Source organism: Thermobia domestica, chromosome 6, assembly GCF_964235325.1.
Source record: "Thermobia domestica chromosome 6, izTheDome1.hap1.1, whole genome shotgun sequence".
Taxonomy (NCBI): Eukaryota; Metazoa; Arthropoda; class Insecta; order Zygentoma; family Lepismatidae; genus Thermobia; species Thermobia domestica.
Window position 1 is genome coordinate 143114092 of NC_137459.1, and position 13932 is coordinate 143128023.

Sequence of the window (13932 nt, forward strand, 5' to 3'; positions counted from 1 at the left end):
CATTACATATATAGAAAATAGTATTTTTCAAGGTAGCTTATATTGAGGCACCTGTAAGTGATACCGCTTCAGGGGTCCTCAAATTAAAAAAAATGATGTTTGGATTGAAATTTTCGTATTTATTTTAAAATCCTCTTTTTTGTGTATTATAAACACATGCACATGGTATCACTTAAAATCTTGTTTCATTCTGAAAAGAATGACATACTAACCATGATAATAGGATGTATTGTACTGTGTATAGAAACTCATTTTATATATATGTCCCACTTCCCCTTATTTATATATGAAATTCGGTATTGTCGAGCAGGATTGAGAAATATTTTCCCTCGTAACTATTCTAGATATTGCAATAAAACTTGGAACACACATTACATATAAACCATACTATTTTGTAAGGTAATATATATTCAGGTACCTGTGGCCAGGGTTGCTCCAAAGGGCACCCAATTTCAAAATAGGGATTTTTTGGAGGGCAAATTCTCTATTTTATCCCAAATTTCCCTTCTCCCGTAGATCATGCAAACACGTGTATAATACCATTGAAAGCACGTTTCATTATGAAGAGAATGACGTATAACCCATGATACTCGGACGAATAGTACTGAAGTACTAGCTACTTAACTGAAAGTCAACATTTTTCATAAATAATAGAAGAGTCGAAAAGAGTTAAGGGGGCTAGAGGGGAAAGCAAGAGTGGGAGGGGTGGGGACTTTTCAGAAAATACCCGTTATACTGTGGTCTAACGTTCCTGAAAAGATCAGCTTGTTTCTAATTAGTCCCGACACAAAACCTTTATTGACTGGACTATAACTCTCAAATTTGGGCACCAACTAGCACTAACGTAGCACAAACGTTTGGCATTTGAAAGTCAATTATATCTCAATTAGGGTAAAAAACATGGCCTACTTGACGCAAAACAATTTCGTTATACAGCGTTAATTGAACAGCACTAACACTCAAATTTGGGTACAAACAAGCACTAAAGTATTACAAACGTTTGGCATTAGAAAATTAATTCTATCTCAATTAGGGAAAAAAGCGGGAACAAATTGACGGAAATTAATTTCGTTATACCGGCGTTACTTGGACAGCACTGACGCTCAAGTTTGGGCACTAACCAGCACTAAAGTAGCACAAGCGTTTGGCATTAGAAAATCAATTATATCTCAATTAGGGAAAACTGAGGTCAACTTGGCGGAAATTAATTTTGTTATACCGGCGTTATTTGAACAGCATTAAGGCTCAAATTTGGACACTAACGCTCAAATTTGGTTAAGTTTTCTCCGAAATTTAAATGGTTCATAACATTGTTATTTTGATAGCACTAACAAGCACTAACATAGCACACACGAATTACATTATTTAGTTTTCTCCATCCAAAAGTGGTGGGGCCAACTTGATACTAATAATAAATTCTACGCTTCGACCTTTTGGACAGGAATCTTTCCAAGACTTTCTCGTAAAGTTAGTAACAAACATGTGTAGAATACACATTACTTTGTCAATTAAATCGAAATGATTTGACTAGTTTGAGCTCAGTTTCATGTAGTAAAGAAAGAATATCATTTCCTATAAATTGCTGCATACTGAGCTGTATTTGATCCATTTGTTTGAAAATATTACAAAATGAATGCATAGGGACATGTATTCACCGTTGTAGCTTCCAACTTTACACTTGAGTTTGGTTTAAGTTCCATGTAAAATTCTCGTACAGACTAAATTATTGTTGCTGCAATTGAGCACACATAATGATAATCGACCCAACAATTAGTGTTGATTCCGGTTTTGGGAATATGTATAACTTAAATAGAAAGAATTCTGACCAAAACAAACACTTGTTGTTAGTAATACTTGTTACAGTTTCAGTAATATATTATTGCCTTAATCAGCAACATTATCCTCACAGGTCAGTTTCCCCTAGATAATGTATCTAGTAAAATCAATGATATTTTGTTGCAACTTTAACACACATTACTAATATCAGATGTAACTTTTATTTGAGTTAAGTAAAAATGCAAGTCAAATTAAATAAAAGTCTATAGCAGTGAAGTATGCTCACTTTGACCTTTGGCAAATATCTATTTCTATCAACGACCTCAACAAAAACCCGCACGCAATGGTTTGTTCCCAGAATTCCACTCTTTCATGTTTTTATTTGGAATGTTTGAGATAAGGAAGAGATTAAACAAACAGTCAAGTACTTTTAAATTCACTTCGAATCCCATTCAAAATTGGTAGTTTCTGCTAATAAGTGCAAATGCAAGACACAAAAGGTAACATCTAATTAAAACTCCCTCATGACTACATGGTTACTGTATGCGCTTTTGGCGAAGGAGATCTGGGTTTTATTTCCGGTGGGTGCGCAATTGATTTGGATCTGAAATCAAACTATAGGTCAGTGTCTCATATAGATGCTCAACGAGATGCTAAGCCCAAAATCAACCAAACCGATAACATTCAGCTAATATATCGACGTATTGATAATCCTTGTTAAGTCAAAAAGGTGGTACACTTGTAGCCTTTCATGTCCAATTAGACAGATGTATGTAAGTTCCTTCTTATATAGCCCTAAAATGTAAGACAAAAATGAACACACACGAGAATTAAATTGAATACTATTTCTTTGTTTATTATGACCATTTAGCTAATGTATGTGACATTTTAAGTATGTCTGCTCTTGTTCTCTTCCTCCCCACATGCAGTATTACCACGTGCATGGTTGCTTAACATTCATTTACCCAGTTCTAGTGAAACTAACTTTTGGATTGAATTTCCGCTGGACGATAGAACTAAAGTAAGGCAACGAAGCGTAAGGGAACCTCTGAATAGATTTATATAGAATTTTCAACCCTTTGTTCCTCAATGGAGACCAAGGCAACGATTGGTCCCCACCACGCGCAGCACAATATATTTTACTCAGCTTGCATTCCCTCTCCTCCAGCCTCTGTCCGCTCCTCTTGTGGGATGTTACAGGCAGATATCTGTCTCAAAACCCCTTCTTCTTCTGACCTTTCAGAAAAGGTAGAGTCCGTTTGTTCTGGCTGTGCCCTCTTTTAGCTGGTCATGTAAAGTGGATCGATGTTTTATAGAATGAAAAACAGAAGAAAGAGAAAAACGAAAATGAGAGAGCAGATGAAATGAAACATGCAAATATTCGCTTGGAAGAAAATGTAGAACGAAGGAAGAAGAAAAAAAGGATCAAGATGAAAAACAGATATAAAATAAAAAGAAAAGAGAAAATACAAAACAGAAAGTAATAAAAGAGATGAAAACTGAAGATCAGACGAAGAAAAGAGAAAACAGAAAGCAAAGAAACTGTTATGAAGAGAGATCGCGAAAGAAAGAGGTAAGATAAGATGAAGGGAGAGCCTAAACAAACACAATATAGTATGTTACATTGAATGTGAAGAAAAAGAAAAGAAAAAAATGATCCAAGGACGTAAAGTGGCCAAACATATTAGGGGGAAATATAAAATGGTAATATAAAAAGGAAAGGGAGAAACTCGCCAGTAAAATTAGAATAAATAAGACAAATTTCTAAATTGCACTAATATTTGGCAGAAGGGTAATGAAATGAATGAAAGACACACCTACATGAGGTTAAGAAGGCAAAAGTACGAAAGAGGAATAGCAACCCAAAACTTGATGAATGAAAGTCTAGAGTAAAGTGGTTGCAGAATTAAGTGCTGTGCTCTTCGTGATGGCTAACCACTAAAACATTTATAAATCTATAATAATAATAAGGATATTAAATAAAGGTATTGCATAAAAAATAAAAAGGATATTGTTTGTGATTGCATCACAGAAAAACTGCTGAACCGTGTGAAATGAAATTTTAGGTAGTTTTTACGTACTTCGAACTGGGAGTTTATCGTATCCTAATAAAGGAGCGAGGGGTCAAAATTTATACGATAAATTGAGCATCTCACGATCTTTTTCAAGACAATAAGATAAAGTTTAGTACATAAATTCCCATTGAAAGTAAACTGGATACATATCCCAGTCCAGCCTTTTTGACAACTTCTGTTTTATGAAGAGAATGGGGTAATTTTCTAAATTTCCGTTCTTCACATTGAACGCATTGTTGTCTGTTGTTTGTGATCGCATCACGAGGAAACGATTTAATAGTATGAAATGAATTTTCTAACCTAGTTACTACCTATCTTAAACTACATTTTTATCATGTTACTTTCACTCAATGCATATTCTAAGGGGAATAAAAAGGGTTGAAAGTTTCAGAAAAAAAATACATTATACCAGAAACCCTTTAATTCAGGATGATGAAACTCGTTATATACACCCTCATTAAGAATAAATGGAACGTGTTCCAACGTTCTGAAATGCTCCTTTTTTAAAGAAGAAAGGGAACATTTCCTATAAGTTCTTATTCACATTGAAATAGATGATGGATGTTGTTTTTGACCGCGACACAGGGAAGCGATTGAACAATTTGAAAGAAATTTTGGAATAGAGAATCTACCTTGAGTTGTGTTTTAGTTGCTACTTTGATTAAAACGTGTACTCTAACGACAGTAGAATCGGTAAAAATTTCAGCCAAACTTGCAGTATCTCACAAATTCTTCAAGTTAGGAAGATGAAACTAAGTATATAAACTCCTCATTAGAAATAAGTGCACACTTGTCTCGGCGCTTTTTTTTTAGTTTTTCGTTTAAAAGGGGAAAGGAGGGAATTTTCTTCAATCCATCTCTTAAATTGAAATCTACGTTGTCTCTCATTTGTGATCGCACCACGAGGAAACGGTTGATCCATTTGAAATAAATCTTATAACATAGTACCTACTTCAAACTGGGATTTTATATTGCGACTTTGATTAAAAGAAATACCCCAATGGGGTTAGAGGTTCTAAATATCTCTAAAATAGAGAGTCTAATGAGACTTTATTATTACATTTCCATTAAAATGTATATAATAAAGAGTTTCAAATATTTTCCATAAACTTATTTTCTCCGTGAGAAAACGCTTATTTCAACTATTACAAACCAACAATTCTTACTAAACCTGACACGAAAAGTATATACTAAACCTGACACGAAAAGTATATAGGGTTGTCACATAACACAAGACATAATCCATATTCGTTTTGATGCATAAGAGAGGACAGGCTCAGTAACTATAAATCAAAAAGGTTCTTCGTATCTACCTCCTAGCTAATCATGAATCCCATTATTAGCACTTATCGGACACACGGCAGAACGTTCTTAAATATTTAATCGATAAATGATTTTCTATCTCCTTCTGGAGATAATTCAATATTTAGGGGTGAATATATATATATTAAGCCACAATTATATATATTAGGCCACAATAATGAACTGCGACTTACTTGGATTTAAATCTAGGTAAGACCTACTCCCCCATACCCAATGTAAAATATTTGCCATATCATAACTTATTTAATAAACATTATTGAAATACTTGATTGATTTATAGTATGTCTGCGTTCCCAGCCAGAGACCTTCCACTGAGATTTCAATTCAGATCTCCGCGCAAAAGATGTTTTTTTTCTTTCTTCACGAAGAGGGAGCTTTGAAGTGATTTTAACATTCGGAAAAGTAAACTTGTACAATCACTGGCAAAAGTCGTAATCCGCACCTTCGTTAGTCACCTAATTTCCATACAAATATTTGTTTTTATTTTAGTGTATATTTCTGTAATTGTAAAAACTTTACGACCTGTAGCACTCACCAAATTAAATTTCAGGTGAAAGCATACGTAAACCTAGTTTCGTTCCTCAGATTACAAAAATGCATAACGCTAATCTCGTTAAGTTCTTTCAATTCGTTTAGGTTGTATTTATGTGTTGCAAGCGTGACGGTAGTGCTAGGTATGTTAAGTGTATCGCGAAAGTTAGTGTCCAAAGTGGTGATAGCCTACAAAACTGATGGCAAACCATATCGGCAAAGAAAAACAGTGGTTGGAATGAAACTTTCAGTAACAGGTCCCACCGTGCATTATAAAAGATTGTCACTTAAAACCATCGTGTAACTGTAGTGCAAGTGATGGAAAAACTTAAGCAGCATCTCTTCCAGCCAGTGTCGAGTCCATCACGGGTCCACAACATGAACGTAAAAGGTCGAGTTACACGGGAGAAAGCGATGATAAGGAGCCATAACACTGTAGCATGACGCCGATGGTACTGCGAATATTCATCGTGGATAGTTGGTGACTGGAACGTGTAAAGCGTTCAAAATAGTCATCACTCACCTTATTGCAAAGTATGGTCCATGTTTATGTGTTGCTTGTGCTCAGTGAAGCGTATAATCCGCAGTGTCTCCGTCCAATCATGAAACATGGTGTCTACTCTTCATGCTGTGGATCGTAATAATCTGGTTTTCAGTAAGCTCTGTGCTGGCAGTTACCAGTCGTGTCATTGTCCGCAATAATGCTGCTGTTTTAGGGGAACATGTGCATCCCATGGTCCAGATGGGTTTTCCTGATAACAACGCTATATTTGAGGATAATAATATGTTCATATAGACAGTTGGAGGTCTTTAGGAGTTGTTTGACTTAGTGAAGTTGAAGTTGAACACCACGTGTAGCTCGATCAATCTTCGGACCTGAACACAGTTGAACGTTGTCTAATCCGTTTCGGAGACTCGAATCCGGAGCAGATTTCCGTTTCGATCATCTGCCATAGAACTGAGTAATATATTGTACGCCGAATGGTGTAATATTCTACTTGTCACTATACCCACCTGTATATGAATCCATACTACATCTTACCAGAGTTTCTAAGGTGGAAAGGTGATATTAATCTAGTAAGTTAAAATTTTTCTAGGCATTTTCCTTAAAGTCATAAGTACGTCCTCTTAAGGCCTTTATATATTATGCAATCACTGCTTTCAATTTGTACAAATGTTATCCTCAGTTGTTGAAAGAAACTAATTTCACAAATTATTTATGTTGAGTTTGCAGTTTTAAATAAGAAAAATATATACCGTATTGAACTTTCGCTTCACAACAGTCGTGTAACAAACAGGTAAAATTGGACGTTATCGTGCTTTAAGAATGTATGTTTCTACTTCAAAGTGATCACAGTAGACATTAGTAGTTCGCTGTGGGAGCCACGATCCCTGGACAACTTAGTTTGTGGTGGAAAACTCGTGTCGTGGGTTTCCTCGAGGTACTACTATTTCTTCACACATTATCATTCCTCCAACTTATTCATAATCTTTCACGTCCCTAGTCATCCCTCTCCCTTATCCTATAGTGCATAATCGTGGGACATTAAACTAAAAAAAAAAAACATTTATTTTAATTTCCCTGGTACGCTACATTAATAACGAAAAAGATGTTATTAGATTGCTGCAAACGAAATATTTAATTGGACGTCTGACAGGAAGCTCGCCTCAGCAGAACAACACAAGGAAAGACTACGGTCACGTGTCTAACGTCACAAGTTCAGGACACGTTCAGCAGACAAAATGGCTACCCAGATTATAATGAGATACTGCGTTGTTGATATAGGTTGAATAGGAAAGTTCACCTGCAGCAATATATTTATTCGTATTGCTCACGTTCCTAGATACGTATTTCCTTCTTTACAATTAGAAAAGAAAATATTTATTTGGTCTAGGAATTAATTCGTGCGGTTTTTAATAAAAATTGAAGCTTTATTTCAAAAACAAAGTAAATGAAAACGTTAACCAAAATATTGTCCATCGCTAGCCACTACTTTCTCCCATCTTTCAGGTAATTTACGGATTCCGTGTCGAAAGAATTCCTCATCTTTTGACGCAATCTAATCAAAGATCCATTTTTCGATATTTTCTGAAGAAGTGAACCGCTGTCCAATCAAATCGTTATTCATGCAATCGATCAAGTAGTAGTCAGACGGAGCAGTGTCTGGTGAATATCGCGGGTGGAGTAACACTTTCCATCCGACATTTTCCAAATAGGTTTTGACCGGTTTTGCGACATGTGGTCGAGCGTTATCATCTTGATAAATAAGTTTATTATGCCTGTTATTCCATTCTGGTCGTTTTCAGGCCAGAGCTTGCTTCAAACGCATTAATTGTTGTCGATAGCGGTGTCCATTAATAGTTTCACCAAGTTTCAGAAGTTCATAGTACACCACACGTTTCAAATCCCACCATATATACAGCATAACCTTTGCACAATGAATATCTCGTTTCGGTTGTGAAGGACCTGGTTCACCTTGCTTCACCCAGGACTTTTTTCGTTTAGGATTCTCGTAATGAATCCACTTCTCATCACCAGTTACAATTCGATGCAAAAATCCCTTCCTTTTCTGTCTTTGAAGCAGCAATTCGCAAACGGTTTTTCTTCTTTCAACGTCTTTCTTTTCAATTCATGTGAAACCCAATAAGACATCTTTTGAATCATTCCTATGGCTTTGAGACGTTTGGAAACTGTTGTTTGCTCAACTCCAAATGCTTCTGCAAGTTTGTCCTGCGTTTGACACGAATCCTGATCAAGCAATGCTCTTAATTCTTCATCTTCAAATTCTTTTGGCTGTCCAAATTGCTTTTGGTCTTCCAAGCTGAAATCACCACCTTTAAACCGTGCAAACTACTTCTGACACGTTCGCTCAGCTAGAGCATGGTCACCAAACACTTCCACTAAAATATGATGACTTGCGGTAGCACTTTTCTTCATGTTAAAGCAATGAAGAATAACTCCCCGCAAAAACACTTTATCAGGCACAAAATGCGCCATTTTCAGTTGAAGAAAAAATGTTGTTGTTTCCGCTTCAAGCAACTGACATATACTAAACAAGATGCTCAATGACAGTAGTTTTCAACGCATGTTTGGATCAACGAAACTATGGGACAATAAGCTAGTTACGCCATCTTTTGTAAAACCGCACGAATTAATTCCTAGACCAAATATTATAATTAAATGATGCAGGGGAAAGAAGATGTGTACTTCACTCTTCACTTTCTCCAAGAGAAGAATTTCAAATCAGCCTTCTTTCCTTCCCTTTTGCGTATGACTTCCTTCTTTGTAAAAAAGAAAAGTTACATTTCAAACTATTCTCATATCTAAATTTCATTACAACAATATGACTCAACCTTCATATTAAGCTGTAGGTTTTTGTTTCATATAGCCTTGGTAGTACTTGAAATCCTAATACTAGAGACTCCAGGAAGGTATGATGGTACTGTACAGTAGGGTCTCGTCAGTCGTTGTAGCTCAAAGTGACGAAAGCAAAATTAAGGTTAGAGAATTTAGAGATGAAAGCCGTCCTAGGATTTTGTAAACTAAACCTTATAGAGCAAAGGGAATGAGTTCGTGATCTGGGTTGCTTAACAAATGAAATCAAACACTTTTCAATTGAAAACAGGCTGTGATGTGAGAAGGTGAAAAAAGGGTTCAAGAATAAGGAATGAACTTATGATTGGTAGAAATCTTCACAGCACTTTCCTGGAACTTTCGGCGATTCTCCATGTATTGTCGTCTTCCTTCAGGAGCGTGGCGTGTAGATGATGGACGGCCAGATGGTTCGAACAGAAGCTCAGCGCAAATGCAATGAAAATCGGATCAACATACGGTGTTGAATAATTCGGAGTATGGACGCTCTTTTGATAATAACGTCATTTTCATTACTAATACAAGAAGGCACAAGTGCGTATATTACCCTCAACAAGCTGGGATAATGTGTTGATTCTAAAACCAAGAATCGCAAATCGCTATCTTATATCCTTGTCGTAAACTGACTTTGTCTATTCCTTCTCTAGTGAGCTCTCTTCTGTAGTTTTTATTGGAAGCCTCGACTATTGAATTCTCAGTTCAATTAGTCGAAAGTTAGTTGATGAAATATAAGGTGTGTGTGTGTTAACATCATATGAGGAATGTGGACAAATGAACAATTAGCATGTTTATTGATTAACAAATACAAAAAAGGAAAAGAGTCAACACACCATAGAAATTCCTTCATGTCTGAGTATGCAAATGAACTGTAAGATGTGCTGAAAAGAATAGAAATTAAAATATAGTTTTAACATTGATCTGATAATAAGAATTCACTGTTCATGATTTAACAATAAATGATGGTTATCATTTTCGGGAAATTCTAGTCTAATATGTCAAAGTCCAATATTTCTTGTTGCTGTTGTTGTTGTTATTATTATTATTATTATTATTATTATTATTATTATTATTATTATTATTATTATTATTACTATTATTATTATTATTATTGCACATAATTCATTGTGTTAGGCACGATATCTTCAGAACCTCTCCCATATTTCAAAGTCGTAAATGTCTAATATTTTGCTGACTGTAAATAAATAAATAATTAAAATTTCACTTCATTGAAAAAAACATAATAATAAATGTCTCCATAATCTTGAGTTATATGTAAGGAGAGTACATCATTACATATTAAAATATCTATTAACTTGAAAGTTGAGAGGTCGATTATTTATAAGCTTTCTTTTCTTTTATTATTTCTAATTTAACCATATTTTACTTTTATTTCCCACTTCATACTACCAATAGATCCAAGAATATATCCAAATAATTCTTTATAGTAACTTCAGGCACTATATCTCTGTCCAGATATATTTTAGTGCCACGTTTCAACATCAACAATGACAGATAAAATAACGTTGTTATATACTAGCTAATTTCTTCGTTTACTTTGAAAACTCTAAGTGTTTCGGTTTCGTTCTTTGTTTCAAGGAAATAACAAGATAAACCGGTCTCCTATTTTAATTTACGATGATTCATCATCTAGAGGTAGCGTAACTTCTCAACTATTTAAATATATGACACCTGATATATATATATATATATATATATATATATATATATATATATATATATATATCTGCACTAGGAAACCAGTTGCGAAATAACACGCCCTAACATTTAATCACTTGAAATACACGAAATGGATATCTTTGCGTAAGCCGAGTCATAAAAACAGGCGATAACGTTTTGGATGCATGAGATTTCGGCCTTCGCCTTTTCTTAATTTCCTTAAAATAACCCTAACAAACATTGCAAATCACCGTTCAATCATAATTAACTACTGCATATTTGTCACCTGTCTACATGCAATTTGAGTTGAGTTGAGTTGATTTTAGTTTAGCGTCCCTTTCAGCAGCGAGGCTATATGAGACGTGGACCTACTGATTAACGTGGAATCCGAACCACATGAGCTCCCGCCGGGAATCGAACCCGGGTCTCCCACGCCAAAGGCGCGTACGCTAACCGCTTAGCCACGGAGGAGCTCCTACATGCAATTTGAATTTCACTTTACAATAACTATACGTTCCTCTGTAAAATATGATGGCCATCCGGTTTATAAAACCTTTCAAATGAAATTTGAGAAGTTACCACAATACCTTGTGGAATTTAAGTTATGTAAAGCACTTTTTTATCCGTTAAATAGTTTATAAGAAATAATCCCTGAAATATGGGGAAAATTCTATATTATAATTCGTTTGCATACCACATTTGATGCATCTGCTTTCAAGATCTATTTCTAGTGAGATTGAATGGTTAGGAACCCACGTTAAACTGTAGATCACGTATTCTTATAGCCTCAGTACGCCAAAAATGTAAAGTAAAAAAAAATCCTATTACACCGAAGTTTGGAACAATTGATTCGAAATATTTTGAAAGTTCTACACAACAAGAAACCTAATTAAGCCTTGCCGTATTAGTGGTTTTACAAACTTAATTTTCATCGTCTGAATTCTATCGTCAATAACAATGGCATGTCTACTTTAGCGCAAAAAAATAAAACGTTTGTCATATACTATGCAGTACCGGAATAATTATAAACAAAAGTATTCCTTTTATGGATTCGAACTGATGCTCTTTGGATTCGTAGTCAGTTGTCTTAATCATTAAGTCATGACCACTACACTTTTAAGATTTTGTGATTGACATCTGTATTCGTAGTTCCAATATTTGCCACTACCTTTAATCTTCTGCGATCTTTTCCTTTCTTTCATATTGTTTTTTTTAAATATATTTTTTTCATGTTGTTGTCACTTCTGCCTACTATACACAATTTGTACTTCCTTTTTGAGAAAATCTGAAATGAAATCTTTAAGTTTTACGTTCCACGGTTATGCCGGTTAGGCTAACGGAGACGGTGATAATGAGAAATGAATGAAATTGTGGAATGAAAAAGTGGGAGGAAACGAGAGAACCTCGAGAAAACCCACGAGCACGGTGTTTGTCCACCACAAAGCTACCAAGGCGCAAACTGGGATCGAACCAGGGACCCCAAGCACCAGGGTGCACGCTCTACCACTGAGCCACCGCGCCCCCTTCCTTTTCGAGTGTATGCGTCAGACTTTAATTGGCTCTCCGAACCAAACTATAGATTTGTGTGTCTTATTTATCATATTCTCCACACCAATCAGTGTACGGATGCCAGATTCACAAACATATGTGCATTTACTTATTTGACATATAGCACATTAGTCACGTCATTCGGTAAATATATTGTAAAAGTTAAAGGAGGTGTGAAATAGTTTAATTAAATTGCCTTATGTATAAATATAGGGGCACTGTTTTGTTTACCGTACTCCTTGTTCACGAAACCTAAAACCACCGATGAGTTCTAAAACAGCTCTAGTAATTTAAATTAAAATTGAGTAGTTTTTCACAATCCCATACGATTTAATTTCATATCGCCTGCTTTGTATTACACAACCATTCTCTTATTAAAAGTGGCCAGTTTTAACAGTTTATTATTTTATTTTATAGCGTAGTAGACATATTATTGACTTGACAGTTTGTTAATAATCAATGTATGGTAATTTCAAGGTAAGATAAATAATTTTACTCAATATTTTTTTTACGAATACAGATTTAAATGTAGAATCTAAATAAAATAACACTATAATGTTCCGAATGGGTTTTGAAATATTATTAGTGCGTTAATCTCTTCATTCCAAGATTTTAAGTCTCCTTCATAGAATTGTACGTTGCGTTAGATAAATCATTTTTCTTCCCATCCTAAAGAAATATGCAATACAGTTCATTTTGGTTGTTTGCCTAAAGCTAAATGTCCATATGTCAATATGTTGTTATTACGGTATACACTAGAATTCATTTTAAAATAAAATTGTATAGTCATTTGGCAAGTACTACGCTGTACAAAAATCCTAGTAAATCGTCCCCACTTCTTTAAATGTTACCACAAAGGTGTTTTATTCTTCCAATGGCAATGAATACCAAGCAATGTGTTTCGGAAGACTCAAACTGAGGTAATAAGAAAAAGGTGTAAACAGTTTACACTATAATACTTCACAGTGTACAACTTCCAAAAGTTTATTTTTTAAACAGTATATATTAAATATTTGTAAAACTACATAGGCTATTAGCTACGATCAGAAAATAGGATATTGGTTTCAAACCCAGCTCAACTTTAAATGAGTGTTTTGGATTTTAAGCTTCCCTGATTACATATTTTTTTTTGCTACACGAATTTAGCTTTTCTAAAGAAACAATATACAAACATAAACATTTCTGACAATTACAGATATAAACACTACTTACTGTGGTATAGTTAATCAAGGTGTTACATTGAAATTCCACTTGTTTTCAGTTCTTCTGAATATAAGCAATTAATCTTGCATTGCATTAATAATCAAACAAGAACACTGATACTTCGTTCAATATAATATGCATCATGTCGTGCGGAATAAAAATAATCAGATATGACAAATGCTATGAAGTTCAGTTTGAGACTTTAGTTGTCAATTTTGGAAGGATTTGGATTATCATCTATCTCAACATCACACTACAACAATGTTAGCAAACTATAATTATTTGCTGGAGAATTTTCTTGCTTAGCTCTGCGATATATTAAGAGCACTAATCATACTGAAATAATTTCCTGTATCAATATATGCTCGCTAGGTTACGGGAAAGTTTCTGCTGAATTTGAAGATTATAGCTCTATTAAAGCAGCTG